This window comes from Prionailurus bengalensis, chromosome C2, assembly GCF_016509475.1.
Source record: "Prionailurus bengalensis isolate Pbe53 chromosome C2, Fcat_Pben_1.1_paternal_pri, whole genome shotgun sequence".
NCBI lineage: Eukaryota > Metazoa > Chordata > Mammalia > Carnivora > Felidae > Prionailurus > Prionailurus bengalensis.
Window position 1 is genome coordinate 138,675,975 of NC_057350.1, and position 8,342 is coordinate 138,684,316.

Consider the following 8,342-nt stretch of genomic DNA (forward strand, 5'->3'; position numbering starts at 1 on the left):
AAGAAGCCACGAGTTCATACTGATTAAAAAATTGAAAGAATGAATAAATGGTAGGTAATGTATGGTTCTGCTGAAAGCAGAATTCCAACTAATAAATTTAGAATATACAAAATACAACAGTCGCTTCAGTAAGGAATCATTTGTGGATGCTAGGCAACAGCGTGATGAGAAATAAAATATTTACATAATTCCAAAGCATCTCCCCACATGATACTAAATACAAAAAGAAAAATAATAATTTACGGTGTAGAAATCTGGCAGATACCACCTTAGCTTCACCAGTAATAAGACCTAGGGGCATCATGAGTGTGAGATAAGCATAATGTCACAAGAAGGCACAGCAGAATTTCTGTGGCACTCTTAGCACAAATACATAGTCCTGAGAAAACATCAGACTAAAGCAAGAAGTACTTTACAAATTAACACTCCAGTACTCTGGAGAAATATCAAGGTTATGAAAGACAAAGGTCAATGAAAGAACCTTTCCAGATTAAAGGAAAATAGGAATCCAGGACAACAAAATGAATCCTCATCTTACATTAGATCCTGGGTCAGTACAAGAACATTGGTGGGTCAGTTGGCAAAACCAGTCTGTAGATCCAAATATTAATATTGTTATCAAGATTAATTTCCTGATTTTAATTATTAATTCTAGTTATATTTTGAAGAATCTAGGTAAAGGGTATAAGGGATTCTTCGTACTAGTTTTACAATTTTTTTTTAATGTGTGTTTATTTTGAGAGAGAGAGAGCATGTGTGTATGCACGTGCAAGCTGGGGGAGGGGCAGAGAGAGAGAGAGAGAGAGAGAGAAGAGAGTGAATCCCAACCAGGCTTTGTCAGCACAGAGCCGGATTCAGGGCTTGAACTCACAAACTGTGAGATCATGACCTGAGCTGAAATCAGGAGTTGAATACTTAACTGACTGAGCCACCCAGGTGCCCTCAATTCTCTTAAAGTCTAAAATTATTTCAAAATTACAAAAAAAAAAAAACCCAAAAACTTCTAAAATACCACGGGCATATTCACTCAAGGTGATCCATACATTCATTAATCAGAAACATGGCAGCTCCAAATCTCAAAACTAAGGACCAAAGTTTAGAAATCATATATTATATAAATTAAACTTTGATATTAAATCAGAAACTGTTTCATAAAAATACTGTTGTCATTTGCTTTTTAAAAAATGCTTGTTTTATAGGAACACATTGGTGATGAGGACTCACAAAACCAATGTTTCTGTCTCTACCACTTGGGTATATATCATTGGATGTCTCTGTGTCCATTTCTTTCTCTGAAAAAAATAGAGATAATAATCATCTGCCCTCTGAGATCTTGCAAGCAATCGTAACAAAGAAAATCAAAGCAATTATAATGAAAACACTTTAAAGCAGCCCTTGCTATCCTCTGTATACTCAGGTTCAATATTCCATTCTGAATTGAATATGTAAAAAAAAAAGTATTTTCCTCTAAAAGTGAATTATTTTGAAATATGATTACATTTTTCAACAGGTTTCTTTTTATTGAAATTGGATTTTTTTAAACCCCAAACCTTTTCAGTTCTCAAGAGGCTGCCTTTTAATTATATCATCCCCTGATCTGGAGTCTTTCTTATTATTTGTTTAAATGTTATTGTTTGGACTTGAATTGATCGCTTCTGTTCAATTTCAGGGTGAGCATTTGCTGCAACACAGGGTGAATTTTTACTTCTATTGCCTTGAGGACATTCATTGGAAACATCATGTTGCACTTGATGGAGACTCTCCTGATGAAAAGGTTCACAAAAAAGAACAAATTAATTTTTGGTAACAATCAGTGGTACCATCCAGTGCATTTTCCCATTTCCTTTACTTTTCATTCTCTTTCTTATTGTGCTCTAGCTTCCTGATTCTCTTCATGGAGAAAATACACTGTAATTTATTTCAAAAGAACTCCTATGGCTGCCTCCTGGTCTTAATTAAAACAGGGACCGTAGTTTATCTGGACTCCTAATCTAGCTATGAATGCTCAACAAAGAGCCTCAGAACCAGAGCTCAAACCACAGAAAAAAAATCAATCAAGAGGACTCTATCTGTCCTGTTGCTAAAGAGAAATGGGACTCTCTGACTCTGAGGAGACAATCCGCTATTCCAATCAACTTCCTTTTCCTTTTTCTTTTTCTTCTCCAATGTTCTTTTCTTGGCTTTTAAATTGTATATTTACGTGTAATATATAATTTTAATTTTATATACACACACACTAATTTGAGATTTGTTTTCTTTGTTGTGTTGTGTCATTTCGACACAAAAAGTGTATTATAAATCCACTTGGAATGGCTAAATTATTTGTGAGTTTATTGTACAACAACTTTTCACTGCTCTTACTCTTATTTAGCACCTAGGGGACTTCCTTTATAGTGCATGGAGATTGTAGAAATAAAATGCAGTGTTGTTATGACATTGTTCAGCATTGAATACATCAAGAACAGCCAAGCTGACCTGAAATGGCCAATTTGCCCGGCTCAGTTTGTCAGAGTGTTTTTGCAGGTTGCAAATTATCAGTTCAACTCAGAAAGAGTGTTTTCTCTCACAAATATGTGTTTGGTATCCCTATGCATTATTAACTATATGCCAAGTATTATTCTCCCTAAATTTTAGCTGCAAGACAATCAAATGGCCTATGTTTTTGAATAGTTTTCGATAAAAGGAAGCGACTATGAATTAAGAATATAAAGTCTAGGGGCGCCTGGGTGGCGCAGTCGGGTAAGCGTCTGACTTCAGCCAGGTCACGATCTCGCGGTCTGCGAGTTCGAGCCCCACGTCAGGCTCTGGGCTGATGGCTCAGAGCCTGGAGCCTGTTTCCGATTCTGTGTCTCCCTCTCTCTCTGCCCCTGCCCCGTTCATGCTCTGTCTCTCCCTGTCCCAAAAATAAATAAACGTTGAAAAAAAAAATTATAAGAATATAAAGTCTAGCCTCTTTTTTAATGAGTATATTTTATTGTCAGATTGGCTTACATACAACACCCAGTGCTCATCCCAACAAGTGCCCTCCTCAATGCCCATCACCCATTTTCCCTCTCCCCCAGGCCCCATCCACCCTCAGTTTGTCCTCTGTATTTCATAGTCTCTTGTGGTTTTCCTCCCTCCATCTCTGTTTGTATCTATTTTTCCCCTTCCCTTCCCGCATGGTGTTCTGTTCAGTTTCTCAGGATCCACATATGAGTGGAAACATAGAATGTCTGTCCTTCTCGGACTGACTTCTTTCATTCAGCATAATACCTTCCAGTTCTCTACATGTTGCTTAAAATGGCAGGATTTCATTCTTCCTCTCTGCCAAATAGTATTCCATTGAATCTATAAACCACATCTTTATCCATTCATCAGTTGATGGACATTTAGACTCTTTCCATAATTTGGCTATTGTTGAAAGCACTGCTATAAACATTGGGGTACATGTGCCCCTGTGCATCAGCACTCCTGTATCCCTTGGGTAAATTCCTAGTATTGCTATTGCTGGGTCACAGGGTAGGTCTATTTTTAATTTTTTGAGGAACCTCCACACTGTTTTCCAGAATGGCTGCAACAGTCTGCATTCCCACCAGCAGTGCAAGAGGGTTTCCATTTCTCCACATCCTTGCTAGCATCTGTAGTTTCCTAATTTGTTCCTTTTAGCCACTCTGACCAGTGTGATAGCCTCTTACTATAACAAAGGGAGCACGTTATCATCTCCAGTGCACCCAAGCAGCTCTTAAATTATAATACTCAAGAGAAACGATCACTATTCCACATACACTACCCAGTGTCTACATAAAAGAATGTCTATGACTAAATGACACAGTAGAAATAGCGCTTGTTGCCTGGAAATTCAGCTTATAATTAAAGACTTGTCTTTATTTTGTTTTCCCTGAAGAGCTAAAACCATCTTCAAAATACAGTAAGGGCCACTCTAAAATGCATATTGCTGGAGAACGTTTATGTATCTGAATGAACACTGTCATGAAAGCACCCCAGGTGAGGTAGGAGAAATGGTGAAGAAGAATCACAAGAAAAGGAGGAGATGAACATAGAGATTCCAAAAATATGTCCAAGTAAAGCTATCAGTGGCTTCTCAAGTTTCCCTCAGGCCAAAGTTCGTTCATTTCTCAAATGGAGAAATGGAATAGTTTTTCTTTGACTTATAAATATTCTGAGGATGCAGGATATCTGTGTAATGGCTCCCATTAAGATTCTTTCAATATTTCTTTCTGCTTGATTTTCATATAAGTGTGCCAACAGTACTACAGAAAGCTTCACAAAATTAAAATATTGTTACAGCTAAATGTTACAGGTAACATTATAATTCATGATAAAAGGTTACTCATTAGTTCAAGTTTCTGTTAGCATAATCTTTCTGCCTTCATGACTAAGAAGTAGCAATGTTTTTTGGTTTTCTAATAGTGAGTTAATTGTTCGTTTTCCTAATAGTAGCCCTTAAAAAACTGTAAAGAGTAGAGTGACAATATTGCTGCCCCCCTAGTTAAATAGAATAAGGACGGGGCGCCTGGGTGGCTCAGTCGGTTGAGCGTCCGACTTTGGCTCAGGTCATGATCTTGCCATTTGTGGGTTTGAGCCCCGCATCAGGCTCTGTGCTGACAGCTCGGAGCCTGGAGCCTGCTTTGAATTCTGTGTCTCCCTCTCTCTCTGCACCTGCCACCCTCACACTCTGTCTCTGACTCCTTCCAAAATAAGTAAACGTTAAAAAATTTTTCAGTAGAATAAGGACAGAATGGTGTGCCTGAAAGGGCTACAAAGTTAGAGAAACTGGGTTCCAGATCCATCTTCTGTGTGCATATATGTTATTAATAAAGCAATTTCTTCTTACTGAACTTGTTTCCTAGCTGTAAGGTGGCGAAAATAATAATTAAACCTATCTCTAAGGATGTTGTGAGACTCAAATAGGATAGTATATGTGATCATACGTGTATACATTATTTAAGTGCAGGTTTTATCACCATAATCATCTTCAAATTTTTAAGACTTTGCCTATGAGGATATATGACCGGTACCCATCCATCCACTCCAAAAATTCCAAGGGCTCTGAGGTTTTCTATTATTCTTCAGATATTTGCTTGCAATCCATGATACCAGTATAGATCTTTAAATATCCATGTATTATATTAACATTAAAAGCCATTAAAAAGAAGGAAAATACTATAACATAGAGATGTCATTGGATATTGAAAGTTTAGGAAACCAAAGGTAACACTTTAATGGAACCTGATGATTTCTGTCTCCTCCTTCTCCTCAGGCATCTTTATGGTAAGATAATCTGGCATATAAGTAAATCCCACCGGCTCACAACTTTGTAAAGTGCTGAAGAGGATGAAGCTCCTTATCCCTGGAAGACCAGTGTGTTTTTTTACGGAATGTCTAAAGGTGTGGACCTGGGGAAAATTTAAAAGGGCTGTGGGGAGAAGATGGGACTGAGTGGGCCCTGGGGTCTGGAGAGAGAAAGTTATATAGGACACTCATTTCAACAGCTAAGTCTGGAAGAGCTTCTGCATAATAATCTAAGGGAGCAAGTAATTTAGATTGAACTTCCACATCATCTCCACACTGTACTTTTCTGAGATTTCCCTAACCATCCAATGGAGGTTCTTCTGTAACTGGTCTGAGGAGGACAGAGGTCCAGGGAGGCCTGGAGAAGAGACAGACCTTACCTGTCTCTAATTTTCTCCAGAAAAGCAGTGACCACAAATGTGTCCACCCACACTCCTTGTGAGTTTCACTAGGCAGAAGCACCACCAACCACGTGTGATCGGCCCCCCTCATATTTTAAACTTGATCTTGAACCGTTCTCCTCTTGACCTACTGCGTTCTAGACATACCAACCTCCTGTTCCTTCTTAAAAAAACGAGATCCTTCCCATCTCGGAACTTCTACGTTTTCTGTTTTCTCAGCCCCAAACACTCTCTTTCACTATTCTTTACATAGTCTGTTTCTCCTCATTCATGAATTCTAAACAGAGACATAGGCAGACTAGAGTGAGATCAGTAGTAGCCCCATGATTAACACCACGTGGTATAAAATAAAGTTGGCATTAACACTGACAAGAAAGGGTGGACCGGTAAATAAGTGGTAGTAGGATATTTAGCCATAGAATTTGGAGAAAAATATTAGTTTCTAAAAATAAGTTCAGATGAATTAATACCAATATCCAAAATACACACATTAGAGAATGGAAAAATATATTTTTAAACCTAGAATCTTCTGAAACCAATACAAATCCTAAAATCCTTAATTACTCTATAAAAATTAAAATCCTTTTACAAAAAAAAAAGCATAGAAGTTAAAATGTCAGTGGCAGACCTGGAGAAAATATTTGTAACATAGAATTCAACAACCTTTCTTAATGTTCCCCTCAGCTTCTTCCTGATTCTAGGCCCTGACTTACTTGTTTTAGAGCATTTTCTTTAGAAAGCTTGTAAGTGCTTTCTGTGCCCCTTTGAGATATATGTAAATCTTTTTTTCCCAATATTTTTTTATGGTGGTAAAATACACATAACATCAGATTTGCCATCTTTACTATTTTAAGTGTACGATGAAGTGCTATTAAATATATTCATGATGTTGTGCAACCATCATCATCATCATCATATCCAACCCTTTTAATCTTGTGAAGATGAAACTCTGCACCCCAGACACTGACAACCACCATTCTACTTTTTTTCTCTAGGATTTTGACTACGCTGAGTACCTCACATAAGTGGGAACGTACAGAATTTGTCTTTTTGTGAATCACTTGTACTTAGCATGTCATCAGGTTTTATCCATGTTACAACATATGTCAGAGTGTCCTTACTTTTTAAAGCTGAATAAAATTCCATTGTATGTGTATACACATTTTGCTTATCCTTTCAACTCTTGATGGACACTTGGGCTGCTTCCACATTTTCGCCATTGTGAATAATGCTGCTGTGAACGTGAGTGTGCAAATATCTCTTCAAGAACCTGATTTCACTTCTTTTGGGTATATACCCAGAAGTGGAATTTTGAACCAGATGTAATTCTATTTTTAACTTTTTGAGGCACCACCATACTGCCTCTCCCTGAGAATACATGGTCACTTTCTAACTTTCCCCATAAATGCAACTGGTTTTGAATGTTCCAGTCTTTAATGTCTGGCTCCCCAAATGGGGGACAGGTAAAGATGATGAGGAAGAAGGGCACTGGCCCTTTAAATCTCCCAGAAGTTCAGTTGGGGTCGGGCGAGGGTGGGGGAGCGGGTCATAATAATGGCTGAAATGCAACAATGGCCGCAGCTTTTTTTTTGTCTGTACCTTTGTAACTGGAAGCCGCAGCCCGCAATTAAAGGATAGATCCAACTATTTGGAGAAGAGGGTGCATTTTGTACATTCTGGTCCCCACAAGCTGTGTGTATGGAGTGGGTGCATAGCTGTGTGCCATGAGTAGGGCTAGGGCTAGGTAGCTGCTGCAGTGATAAGAGATGGGATTAAGCAAAATAAACCTTGATTTACCAATCATATCTTCCCCTAGAAGTGTCAAGCAATCAGTAGGCTCTAAATTTCCGAAGCAGTTACACAGATAGATTGTGCCAGTGCAGTTATTGTCTAGCTGGTGAGATAGATGCCTGGTGCTTCCTACTCTGCCATCTTCCTATGATCTTCTCTGTAAAAATTTTAAAACATCTCTTGACAGCTTTATGACCCAAGAATACCTTTCTCAAGGACCCAGGAGCTACTTCTTCGAAATGCAATCTTCAGACGAGACAGAACCCCACGTGTATCTCCAGTTTCTTTGGGAAGGTATGAGTCTCCCTCCTGTCAGAGCTCTATGAGAAAGTTTACTTTCTCCTGGGTAAAGCTAGTTAGTAAACACAGATGACCTTCGTTCTCTGTCTCACCCCCATACTTAGAACTTCCCTGCCCTTCAATTCCACAGAGTTGAGTTCATTCACTGGCCTCTACCCTATTGAAATGGTCTTGAATAAAGTCTTCCTTGTGTGTTTATTTTTGTCTGGTGCAATTTTTGCTTTGACACCAGAAAATGTAAAGAGCTAGCACAGGTCAGGGGAAAAAGAAAAAAAGATAGCCAAGTTTTCAGTGGTGAAATAAATAATATATTCACATAAGAAAAATCTAAAACGGTCAATAAACATATGAAATAATTCTTTAACCAATTTTTATATTAAAAAAAGCAAATATAACAATAATAAAATGTCAAACTTTAGCCAGTATCCAGGCTTGGCAAGGGCATAAACAGAGGGAAATTCTCATAAATTACTTGTACGAGGAGATTCTTAGTGTATATGTGTGTGTTTTAGCATCCAACAGCATGATAAATGGTTCTCCACCCCTTCACTTTCA

At 38.2% G+C, this 8,342-nt stretch overlaps 1 long non-coding RNA gene across 1 annotated transcript; it reads left to right on the forward strand.

The window, feature by feature from the left end:
- Positions 1 to 1,671: 1,671 nt before the first annotated feature.
- On the forward strand, positions 1,672 to 7,985 carry LOC122492422. Its single transcript, XR_006299614.1, has 3 exons — positions 1,672 to 1,774; positions 5,264 to 5,391; positions 7,675 to 7,985. It is a non-coding gene; the product is annotated as an uncharacterized LOC122492422 (long non-coding RNA).
- The last annotated feature ends 357 nt before the right edge of the window (positions 7,986 to 8,342 follow it).